General features: G+C 33.9%; 1 long non-coding RNA gene across 1 annotated transcript in view; it reads left to right on the top strand.

Annotated features, from left to right (window-relative positions):
- Positions 1 to 13,525, top strand: part of LOC119621788 (uncharacterized) — a 424,175-nt gene that overhangs the window by 110,052 nt on the left and 300,598 nt on the right. The window contains exon 2 of the long non-coding RNA XR_005238404.2: positions 5,939 to 5,978. This is a non-coding gene — a long non-coding RNA (uncharacterized lncRNA). The remainder of the gene's footprint in view (positions 1 to 5,938; positions 5,979 to 13,525) is intronic.

Here is a 13,525-nt window from a genome sequence, read left to right as displayed (position 1 = left end):
ATATATTTCTATTTTTATATATAAATGGATATATAAAATTATTTTTATTGTGGAAAAATACACGTAAAATTTACCATCTTAACCTTTTTAAGTGTACTGTTCAGTGACATTAAATATATTCATATTGTTGTGCAATCATCACTACCATCCAACGGCAGAATGCTTTTTCATTTTGCGTAACTGGAACTCTGTATCCATTGAATAACAATTGCACATTCTCCTGTTTCTGCAGTCCCTGGCAAGCACCATTCTACCTTATATCTCTATGATTTGTCTACTGTACATCCCTCTTATAAGTACAATTATACAGTATTTATCTTTTTGTGACTGGCTTATTTCACTTAGCATAATGTTCTCAAAGTTCATCCATGCTGCATGATATGTAAAATTACCCTTTTTAATATTGAATAACTTTTTTGTGCATGTATACCACTTTCGCTTACTCATTCATCTGTGGCTTCCACATTTTCGCTATTGTGGGTAATGCTGCTACGATCATAGGTATACAAATATCTCTGTAATGAAAATTAAAACTTTTGTGCCTCAATGAAAACTGACAACAGAGTAAAATCCAACCTACAGAAGTAAGTATACCATTAGGTATAGATCCAGAAGTAACATGGAGCAGGTTATTCAGTTTCCATGTAGTTGAGCGGTTTTGATTGAGTTTCTTAGTCCTGAGTTCTAGTTTGATTGCACTGTGGTCTGAGGGACAGTTTGTTATAATTTCTGTTCTTGTACATTTGCTGAGGAGTGCTTTACTTCCAATTATGTGGTCAATTTTGGAATAAGTGTGATGTGGTGCTGAGAAGAATGTATATTCTGTTGATTTGGGGTGGAGAGTTCTGTAGATGTCTATTAGGTCTGCTTGCTGCAGAGATGAGTTCAATTTCTGGATATCCTTGTTAACTTTCTGTCTCACTGATCTGTCTAATGTTGACAGTGGGGTGTTGAAGTCTCCCATTATTATTGTATGGGAGTCTAAGTCTCTTTGTAAGTCTCTAAGGACTTGCTTTATGAATCTGGGTGCTCCTGTATTGGGTGCATATATATTTAGGATAGTTAGCTCTTCCTGTTGAATTGATCCCTTTACCATTATGTAATGGCCTTCTTTGTCTCTTTTGATCTTTGATGGTTTAAAGTCTGTTTTATCAGAGACTAGGATTGCAAGCCCCGCTTCTTTTTGTTCTCCATTTGCTTGGTAAATCTTCCTCCATCCCTTTATTTTGAGCCTGTGTATGTCTCTGCATGTGAGATGGGTCTCCTGAATACAGCAGACTGATGGGTCTTGACTCTTTATCCAGTTTGCCAGTCTGTGTCTTTTAATTGGACCATTTAGTCCATTTACATTTAAGGTTAAGATTGTTATGTGTGAACTTGATCCTGCCATTATGATATTAACTGGTTATTTTGCTCATTAGTTGATGCAGTTTCTTCCTAGCCTCAATGGTCTTTACATTTTGGCATGTTTTTGCAATGGCTGGTACCGGTTGTTCTTTTCCATGTTTAGTGCTTCCTTCAGGGCCTCTTGTAAGGCAGGCCTGGTGGTGACAAAATCTCTAAGCACTTGCTTGTCTGTAAAGGATTTTATTTCTCCTTCACTTATGAAACTTAGTTTGGCTGGATATGAAATTCTGGGTTTAAAATTCTTTTTTTTAAGAATGTTGAATATTGGCCCCCACTATCTTCTGGTTTGTAGAGTTTCTGCCAAGAGATCTGCTGTTAGTCTGATGGGCTTCCCTTTGTGGGTAGCACGACATTTCTCTCTGGCTGCCCTTAAGATTCAGGACATAGGCATGGGCAAGGACTTCATATCTAAAACACCAAAAGCAATGGCAACAAAAGCCAAAATTGACAAATGGGATCTAATTAAACTAAAGAGCTTCTGCACAGCAAAAGAAACTACCATCAGAGTGAACAGGCAACCTACAGAATGGGAGAAAATTTTTGCAATCTACTCATCTGACAAAGGGCTAATATCCAGAACCTACAAAGAACTCAAACAAATTTACAAGAAAAAAACAAACAACCCCATCAAAAAGTGGGCAAAGGTTATGAACAGACATTTCTCAAAAGAGGACATTCATACAGCCAACAGACACATGAAAAAATGCTCATCATCACTGGCCATCAGAGAAATGCAAATCAAAACCACAATGAGATGCCGTCTCACACCAGTTAGAATGGCAATCATTAAAAAGTTAAGAAACAACAGGTGCTGGAGAGGATGTGGAGAAATAGGAACACTTTTACACTGTTGGTGGGATTGTAAACTAGTTCAACTATTATGGAAAACAGTATGGCGATTCCTCAAGGATCTAGAACTAGAAGTACCATATGACCCAGCCATCCCATTACTGGGTATATACCCAAAGGATTATAAATCATGCTGCTATAAAGACACATGCACACGTATGTTTATTGTGGCACTATTCACAATAGCAAAGACTTGGAGTCAACCCAAATGTCCATCAGTGACAGACTGGATTAAGAAAATGTGGCACATTTACACCATGGAATACTATGCATCCATAAAAAAGGATGAGTTTGTGTCCTTTGTAGGGACATGGATGCAGCTGGAAGCCATCCTTCTCAGCAAACTATCGCAAGAACAGAAAATCAAACACCGCATGTTCTCACTCATAGGTGGGAACTGAACAATGAGATCACTTGGACTCAGGAAGGGGAACATCACACACTGGGGCCTATCACGGGGAGGGGGGAGGGGGAAGGGGGAAGGGATTGCATTGGGAGTTATACCTGATGTAAATGACAAGTTGATGGGTGCTGACGAGTTGATGGGTGCAGCACACCAACACGGCACAAGTATACATATGTAACAAACCTGCACGTTATGCACATGTACCCTAGAACTTAAAGTATAATTAAAAAAACAACAACAACACAATTTTACCTTTGGTACTTCATAGACTTACAGAATTGATAGAAACATTAAATATTACCAAATTCAACATTCTAATGTTTCAGACGAGAATCGGAAAACTTATCTTAGTACTGGAAAAGGTGCTCACAGTTGGAAGCCTCATCTATATACACTGTTAAATGCAGGCAAAATGTAGTCAATAGTTTTGTAGCGTGTGAATATGTTCTAGGTTTTTAGGTTGCATATAATTTTGTATTTTAACCGAGTCATCATCCAGTTCTTGCTTTTAAGCCTCATTTTGTCTTTTGTATGCAAGTATTCCCCTTCAATACCTCTGCAATTCTTGTGTCCTTGGAAGACCAACTCCTATATGTCACTGCAACCACCTATCATAATTATCAATTGCTTAATTTCTCTGGGCTGTCATTGTACGAGGCTCAAAACTCTAGAATAGTGCACGCTTTTAAATTTTTTTAAATTTATTTGCTGAGCATATCCTCTGCAGCACCACCAGTGGAATCTTCTTGGTGGGGAGGGGAAACAAACAACTTTTGATTCCAAGTTTAAAACCCTAGTTCTACAAGTGAATGAACAGAATGTTATTAATTGTGCCTGATTGACAGAATAGGTAACAACAAAAAAAGTGACACCTAAACAACTTGCTTAAAAATGTTTTCTGGTACCCAACAGCCTACAAAAAACAAAACAAAACAAAACAAAACAAAAACTTCTAAACCTCTATATAGCATTAAAAGTTTAATGTTTGGTTTTATCCAGGTCTGCTGATTTTCATTCGTATAGAAACTTTCTTCCCTCATACACCATATGTGGCCATGCCTTGGCATCTTTAACATGTCATTTGCTCATTCCTTTGCCCACACTCCTTTCTCCAGAACATGCAGTGGGCTCTTAATAATAATTCCAGTCTCAGTTGGAGTGTGACTTTCTTGCTGAGAGTTGCCTCATTCAATCAGGCATAGTCGCTGTTTTCTTTCTCATAACATTTTGAGAATTATGAGCAGCTTATTACACTTTTAGTAAAAGTTGAAATTCTTATAATGGCTGTAGAGTTCTACATTATTCTTTATAAGCTCTCTCCTCCAGATGTGTCCTCATGCTCTTGTCTTAAAGTTTTCCACTGGTTACTCCTGCCTTCAGTGATCTCCATGCATACATCCACATAGCTATTGTCTTCACAACCTTCCAATCTTTGCTCAGATTCTGCCTTCTTAACGAGACATATCTTGACAACCATAGTTTAAATTGCAATTGTGTACCAATCTGTTTTATGACATTCATTTACTCATAATATTTAGTATTTTGTAGAAAACTGCACAATGTATTTATTTCATTTATTTTCTACCTATCGAATGATACATTTTTAATAGATATGTATTGACTAAATGAAAGAAGAAATCTGGAGCAAGATACTTTGCCACTTTAGCCTCTATTTCCCTGTATTCAAAGCGGAGGTCACAAGAATTCCTAAGTGAGAAGGCTATTGTGACTAATACATGAGATAATGCATTTAAAGCAGTAAGCACAGTGTCTGACTCATCATCTTCAATTAATAATGCTAGCTCCTGTTGTTAATCATGTTATTATTTTCCAAATTTTAGGATTCAGAAACCTAAGTTGTTAATTATTAATTGCACAAAAAAAGTAAAGGAGAAAAATCTAAGAAAAGCATCTATAGGTAGAATTTAGAATATAGTTACGTATTTTTTACTTCACAAAAGTGAATGATGATATTTTATGGTATAAAATAATGTTTGAAATATTAATGTATTAACAAAAGTATTTTTTAAACATTCCAATTATTCTTTTCGATGCAATATAAATAATGCAATTTATAATTTATTTGAACTTATTAGCATTATTAGTTTAACACCATGTTTGTCAAAACTTATCTCACAATAAGTAAAATACCATTAAAACATAGGACATATATATTTGTTTTTTTAATTTATAAAAACTACCTCAGAGTGATATACATTTTTTAAAAAGAATAAATTACATGTTATTGATGGAGTTAAACTCAGCAATCGTTTGCCCTAACCTGCATGCCTAGCTCCGCTCACTGAGACTGTATTAATGTCTGTTCAGAGCTGTTCCGCTGCTTGCCTTCACATAGCTAACACATATGTTTATACTGTTATTTTCTGATTCATCGACTATAGATATTTTTCTATTGTCTTTGGCTTGTGATAGATAGATAGAGCTATTAACTTATTTCTCTACCCTCAACTCCTCTCCCACCTTCTTTATTCCAATTCTTGATAATTTTAATATCCTAAAATTTTTCAATTCATATTTCTTGTTACTTTTTTTAGAAAAACTACTGAAATGTCCAATTTTTATCAACTATAAACATTATATTTCCAAATTCTATTTTGTGAGAGGAGCATGTTAGTGCCTCTATCCTCATCTTAATTTTCACTTTAAGACTGATAATGTTTATATACTATTATATTACAAATAGTTAACTGTGTTTTGCTTTCTGTATAGTTTGATCCTAAAAGTTGAAAATTAAAAGCTGGTTTATTATTATGATTGTTTAACTGCTGTTCAATTCAGAAACAAGTATTGTACACAGTTCCATTTCCTCTTCTGGTTTCTAACATCACTGCAGCTGTGCCGTTCAACAGTGAATAGTCTTACTGTCAATGGCAAGTATATTTTCACTTTTTATATTTCACTAACTCTTAAAATCATGCTGACTTTGTGTTTACATGTTTTTGAACTATGACTATATTTTACAACAGTATAATCCTCAATCAACAATCGCTGATTACAGTTGTTTTTAGTTCTTCATAGAACCCAAAGTCTTAATATCTTTTAGATAGCTGGAGAGTCATCTCCTAAAAACCAATTTATCACGTAGTTTTAATTTGCTACCATTTAACTTTTCCTCACAGCAGCATTTAAAAAGGACTTAACCAACCTCTCCCCAATCCCCTACTATTGCTTTAGGAGAATGAGGGGTGAAAATAAGTTGAGAACTGGGCCTTAAAAATATTCACTATGTTTGATTTTTTTTGTCTCACTTTCCAGAATCAATGTGCAAATAATTTCCTTGGGAGGAAATTTTTATGTAAGTAAATGCTGAATAATTTTGCATTAATGAGCTTTATTTATCAAGTAAAAATTGATTAATAATTTGTTGAGATAGAGAATTCCAGATTTTATCACATTTTCCCTCCCTGCTTTGAGACCTTGCTCTACTGTCTCCTAACATTTCCTCTCACTGATGAAAAACATAATGCTATTCGGCTCCCTGTTTCCTCAAAATTCACTTGCCTGTTGTTTTATTGTTTTCTGGCTGAAATCATTGGGAAAATTATTTTTGTCTTTAATGTGTAACATTACACAACAACTTATGTACATGTGATTTAAGTCATATTTGGTGTTCGATGCTCAAACTGTTGCTCTTTTATAGACTTGTTTCCCTTCTATACAGTTACTTCTGTGTTCAAAGTGGCATTTAGTTTTTCAAACACACTTTCTTGTTTTTTCCCCCCTTTCCTAATTCCCTGTCCTTGTGTTACAAAGGTAAAACTTCTTGAATTTCTAGAACATCCTGAAATCCTCTGAACCCACTTAATCACACACAAACACACACACACACACACACGTGCACACGCGTCTCCTTATAACATTCTTTGCTTTTGAAGGTTGACTTGTTTATTCTGGTCTTTCTTTCTGAATCCTCAGACCTTTTTAACTCTATTTTTTTAATAATGAAGGAATAAGTTTAACCAGATGCTTAAAGTTAACAGGCAGAACGCGGCAACCCATGGCATTACTTTAGTGTTAGTTGCTATGGAATAATAACAAGGACACTGTTTTAACATGGTGATACACACATTAACAGTTTTATTTGTATCCTGAGAATGTCTTCACTTTTTAAAAGAATACTTTGAATTAGGATAAGGGGCTTCATTTTCAGTCTCCTAGTAGAGTGTTTGTATGCATGTTTGGGTGTATACCAATACATACCACACCACAAAGCATTTGTGAGAGAAAACTAAATTAATCCTACATTTCAGGTTCACATTTTATTACTACTTTCATTTATATATTTATAATGAATATTCTAAATTAGAGAACTCTGCCCTCACCTCTTGATCTATAGATCTCTAAAAGAAAGAGAAATTTATTTGTTTCTACGTGTGTGAAAGATCTACAGAGAAGGGAGTATCTCTGCAATTAATGCTTTACTAAAACAATACCATTAGTCTTTTTTTTCTGATACTATTAAAATGAATTGTGAATATTTTATAACAAATTAGACATAGTCATTTTTCATTAGATGGAACAGAGAAGCTACAGTGGCATGTGAAAGATTTTTGGAAATTTATTTTCCAAAGAGCTTACATAATTAAATTGAATGCAAAGAATAAATTATCTGTCATTTTTTCCCTTACAATTGGGTTGAATTGCCAAAAGTGTCTAATTAAACAAAGATCATGGAAACAGCAACAGCTCAATTCATTATTTATGCAAACATTTGTAGAGCAGAAAATTGTAAATTAACATTATATCAAGTTCTACAAATATTGTCAAACTCATGTTTACAGATTGGTACTAGATTTTGTGAGACTACTGTTAGCACATATAATTAAAGATCAGAAGATTCAGTATTTGCCATAGAAAGTAAAGAGCGAACAGATAAGAGCAAGCTATGGTTTATGATTATCTTTTTTTTTTCAATTTTTCATTAGAAGAAATATTTTAGGTAAGTGCAATTCAAGCTTTAGGCCTGGTTAAATAGTTTAAATGATTTCTGGTAAGAAATTATTTGAACCTGACTTCTGAATTAGCCATACTTCTTTCTATAATGTACCTATCAAACTATGGACTTTTTTTCTTTTCACATTCAACTGGAAGTATATTCTACATCTTATTTTGATGTAATTGAGAATAGTTAACTTTTACTGGGAGCTAAACTGTACCATTTTTTTTCCGTTTATTAACTTTTTATTCTTCACAGTCCTATGAGAGAGGTGCCATTATTATCTCAGTTTTAAAAACTAGGACATTGAGGCAGAGATGTTGGGCAATTTGTTAAGGACAGTTCCACACATAGAATCAAACACCAAAGGCCATGTTTGTACTGCCTTTCACTACGTAGGTCTCATTTCATGACAGTTGCATATTTTATTTACTTTTCATATAGTACTACCAGTTAGACGTCTTCCGCAATTTTCAGATGAGAAAACTGCAGGCCGGAGAGGTTAATACATTTTCCCCAAGACACTCAGCTATCAAGTGTTAGAGGTGGAATAGCATTTTCAGAGAAAATTCCGTCACTCCACTAGAATGCAAGATCAATGAGGGCAGTGATTTTACATGGAAACTACTGAAAGTGCTAGCCCTGAAAATTGTAATTATAGCACAAATGTATATTTATGACAGTCAAAATATTATGTTACTATGAATTGGAAGAGGTATCATGGATAAATATTCCATAGTATCTTATATATGACTGGAGCATATACAAATCATATAATCATCTCTTAAATACAATACATTTCATTATATAGAGATATCATTACATATCATTGTGTAGAGAACTCTAAGAAAACCTGGAAAGATAACCAAAAATTTTTTTCATAATTTCACTAATTTGGGAAGTGGATTTGCCAAATAATCAAGTGACTAACCTCCTTTGCATGCCTTAAATTAACTAAAATATTTGAAGAGATAAAGTGAAGAGACAACCCACAGACTAAGAGAAATTACTTGCAAACTCCCAGCTGACATGGGATTAATAATTAGAATGTATAAGAAGTTCAAACAACTCAATAGTAAAAAAGTTAAAAATGAGCAAAAGATCTAATAGACATTTCTCAAAAGAAGACATACAAATGGCCAACAGGTATATGAAAAAAAAATTCAACATCACTAATCATCTGAGAAATGTAAATCAAATCATAGTGAGATATCAACTCACCACAGTTAAAATGGCTTTTATCAAAAAGATAGCCAATAATGGATGCTGGTGAGGATATGGAGAAAGGGAAACCCTTGTACACTGTTGGTGAAAGGTAACTTGGTAGAGCCACTATGGAGAGCAGTAAGGAGGTTTTTCAAAAAACTAAAAACGGGGCAACATAGTGAGGTTCCATCTCTACAAAAAATAAAAATTAGTTGGACGTGGTGGTGCATGCGTGTAGTCCTAGCTACTTGGGAAGCTGAGGTGGGAGGAATCCTTGAGCCTAGGAGGTTGAGGCCACAGTAGGCCATAATTGCACCATTGCACTTCAGCCTGAGAGATAGAGTGAAACTCGGTCTTAAAAAAAGAAGAAACATACTAAAAATACAACTACCATATGACTCAGCAAACACAAAAACATTAAATGCATTTTTATACACTGACAATAAACAATTGAAAAATAAAATCAAAAATGCAATGCCATTCCCAATAGCACCAAATAAAGTAAAATTATTACATGTAAATCTGACAAAACATCTGTAGGAGTTGAATGCTTAAAGCTACAAAGATAATGAGAGAAATGAAAGAAGACTATTTTGGTGTGATGCTTAATATTGAGTGTCAATTTGATTGGACTGAAGGATGCAAAGTATTTATCCTGGGTGTGTCTGTAAGGGTGTTGCCAAAGACAATTAACATTTCAGTCAGTGGACTGGGGAAGGTAGACCCACCCTCTGGTGGGCACGATCTAATCAGCTCCCCTGGAATATAAAGCAGTCAGAAAAGCATGAAAAGGCAAGACTGGTCTAGCTTCCCAGCCTACATCTTTCACTTGTGCTGGATGCTTCCTTCCCTCAAACATCAGACTCCAAGTTCTTCAGTTTTGAGGATTTGACTGGCTCTCCTGGCTTCTCAAGCTTGCAGAGAGCCTATTGTGGGACCTTGTGATTGCATAAGTTAATATCTATCTATCTATCTATCATCTATCTATCTATCTATCTATCTATCTATCTCTATCTCTATCTATCATCTATCTATCTATCTATCTATCTATCTATCTAATATACATATCTTCTATTAGTTCTATCCCTCTAGGGAACCCTGACTAATACATTTGGAGAGATATATTTCATTCATGCTACAGTAATCAAGAACGTGTAGTATTCCCAGAAAAAGATACCCATAGATCAATAGAACCAAATAGAGAATCCAAAAATATATCTACACAGATATGTCTAAATAATCTTTGACAAACAAATGAAAGTAATTCAGTGAAGGAGTGGTTTCTTGCCAAAAAAAGGCACTAGAGCAATTTAACATCCATAGTCAAGAAAAAAAAAAAAGATTCTTAACGTAAATTCACACCTTATACAAAAATTAACTCATAATAGATCATGGGCTTAAAGTAAAATTATACAACATAAAAATATGTGGTATACATTTATTATAAACTATAAATCATATGTTTATAATGTATACCACGTACTTATATATATATATAAAAATATGATGTATACCTCATATTTATATGTATATATAAAATATATTTATAATATATGTATGAAAGACATCCATGGCCTAAGCCCAGAGTTTTTAGATATGACTCCAAAAGTACAATTCACAAAATAAAAAATTGGTAATTGACCTCATTAAAATCACGAATTTTTGCCTCATGAAAATCTTTTTTAAGGAGGTGAAAAGTCAAATGCAGACATGGAGAGTATATTTATTAATCTTAGTCAACAAAGTATTTCTACTATATAAAGAACTCTCAAACATCAACATTGAAAAAAACAATAAAATTAGAAAATGACCAAAACACATGAATAGATGTTTCACCAAAGAAGATGAAAGATGTACAGATTTATTAAACATTAGGAAAGTAAAATTTAAATCACAGTAATATATCGCTATGCATGTATCAGAATGGCTAAAATTAAAGATAGTGATAATACTAAATGTTGGTGAGAATGTGGAGAAACTGGATCACTCATACCTGGGAATGCGAGATGGTTTAGCTACACTAGAAAGTATTTTATCAGTTATTTTAAAAACTGGTCTTACTATATGACCCAGCATTTTCACTCTGGAGAATTTATGCCAAAGAAATGAAAATTTATTTTCACATGAAAGTTTGCACATACGTATTCATAGCAGGTTTATTTTTAATAATGTAACACTTTAAACTTCTCAAATGTCTTTCAGTAGGTGAATGGTCAAGCAAATTGTCATACATCAACATCATGAAATACTGTTCAGCAATAGAAAGAAACAAACTATTGATATATTGTCATACAAATTTAATAAACCTCAAGAAAATTATGTGACGTGAAAAAAGCTGATGCCAAAGGCATACATGTTGTATGATTCCAATTCTTATGAAATAACATAACTGTAGTGGTGGAGAATCAGTGGTTGCCCGAGGTCAGGGAAAGGTTAAGGGCTAGGTGTGGCTCTAGGGATAAGTACATTCATTGGTGGAATGGTCATATAAAACTACCCTGTGATAAAATTACATCAAGCTATACACACACAAACACACAGACATGAATGCACGTGCCACTGGTGAAAAGTACACAAGCTCTATGGATTGCACCAACATCAGTTTCCTTGGTGTGATACTGCATTCTACTTACACTGATGTTAGAAGAGGAAGAGGCTGGGTAAAGGGTACATGGGGACTCTCTGTACTTTTTTTTTTTTGCAACTTCCCATTAATCTATATTTATTCTAATTTTAAAAAGTAACATTAAGTGAGGCATTTGGATTTTATTTTTATAGGAAGTGTTAGATAGGGATCTGTTTTAGTTTCCTAGGGCAGTGCTATAAATAACCACTGACTGGGTGACTTAAAAAACCAGAAGTTTGTTCTCTTACGGTTCTGAAGGCTAGAAGTCCAAATTCAGAAGGGAGTCTCTCTTCTGAAATCTCTGAGGTAGAATTTGTTCCATGTTCTCCTCCTAGCTTCTGGTGTCTGCTGCAATCCTTGTACTTTCTTGACAGCTGCATCACTCCAACTTCTGCCCAGTGTTGTGAAATAGCATTCTCCGTGTGTGTGTGCGCGCGCGCATGTGTGTGTTTATAAATTTCATTTTACTTATTACATTAGTCATCAGAGTAGGACCTACTTTAATCCAGTATAGCCTCATCTTCACTTGATTATCTGCAAAGACTATTTCCAAATAAGCTTACATTCACTGGTACTGGGGGTAAACTATGTTCTAAGAATTTATAATCCAGCAGAAATGACATCAAACTACTTTACCAACTTTTAAAATCTTTTACCGTTTGGCTCATACAGTCAATTTCCCACATCTATCAAATAACTATTTTGGACTCGAATTAAGTATATATTTTAATACTCTATGCCATATTAATTTCAGCTTCCCTCTTAATTTATGTTCCTGTTCAGAGTAATGTCCCACCTGACTTCAACATTTTCTAATTTGACAGATTCTTTAAGATGCAGATCATGAAACATCCTTTAATATTTAGAACCAAACTTTGCTGCATTTTTTCCAAAACTCTTTTGTAATTATAATTAGTACTGTGGTTTAGCATTCTGTTATTTCCAAAAATGCCTCACCAAGTTTTGGCTTCATGTTTAGAATATAGGCTCAATGAAGTCTATGCATATGCTGATTAGATCCAGAGTCGGATCTTGTGTATGTCCTTTCAAGGGTAATAGTGAATATACAAAAGACATTATTAAATGACTGACTGAATATGGGAATGTATCTTTAAAATAGAGACGTGAGATAATTTACACGTAGATTATGAATAAACCTTTATCTTCTTATAAAGTAAGAGAGAATAAAGACACCTGAATTAAAATTCCACCAAATTGCAGGTTTAAAGATAATACAACTTATAAACAATGTAAAAAAACTGTTATGTAATGGAAAATGTTTTATTTCTTATACTGTGATTTCAAAGTTGCAGTTGTTTGCAGCGATACAGGAATAAAAATAGACTTAATATAGCAAAATGGAGCTAGTCAACAAAAATAAAGGAGATTTTAGTGCTTACATGTCTACTCTCTCTCTTTCCTCTGGAGTCTTTGTAGTCTTATCCCTAGGCTAATAAAATGCAGCCTTTCCCCATTAGTTTCCTATTTATTTTTCTTGGGATCTTGAATTACCTCAGCTTCCAGAAACTTTACCCAGTGGAATCTGAAGAAACAATCTGTAATATCTTATTTTTAGAATGTTAACTATATAAAATTTAATAAATTATAGTTTTAGTTTACCATTTTTGATTCTTATGACTTAGATACTTCCCTTAATGTCATTTTAATTTCATTATGTTTGTTACATTTTGACTGTCATTATGGCTTGTTTTAAATCCTATGTTAATTACTTTGTTTCTCTTTAAAACTAATTTTCTCCGTCACTACTCAAGGGGATTCTTTCTCTTACACAGTAAAAGAAAAACCAACAACTTCTCTAAATGATAAACAAACACTAGCTTCAAGAAGGAATAATTCAATTCACTACCAAAATATCTGTTTTGTAATCACTATGTATTTATAAACCAACATGTAAGGCGCTGCATATGGCCACCAAAAACAGATATGGGGCAGCTATTGGCCTTTCAGAGCTTAGTCTTGCCAAATGCATGAAAATAAGCATACATTAAATGTATTACACATGAAGTAAAATGATAGGACTAGGAAAATTACATAGACATAGACATTCAGAGGA

Source organism: Chlorocebus sabaeus, chromosome 7 (genome assembly GCF_047675955.1).
Source record: "Chlorocebus sabaeus isolate Y175 chromosome 7, mChlSab1.0.hap1, whole genome shotgun sequence".
NCBI classification, from domain to species: domain Eukaryota; kingdom Metazoa; phylum Chordata; class Mammalia; order Primates; family Cercopithecidae; genus Chlorocebus; species Chlorocebus sabaeus.
Note: the sequence above shows the minus strand (reverse complement) of the source record. Positions and strands in the feature narration are given on the sequence as shown.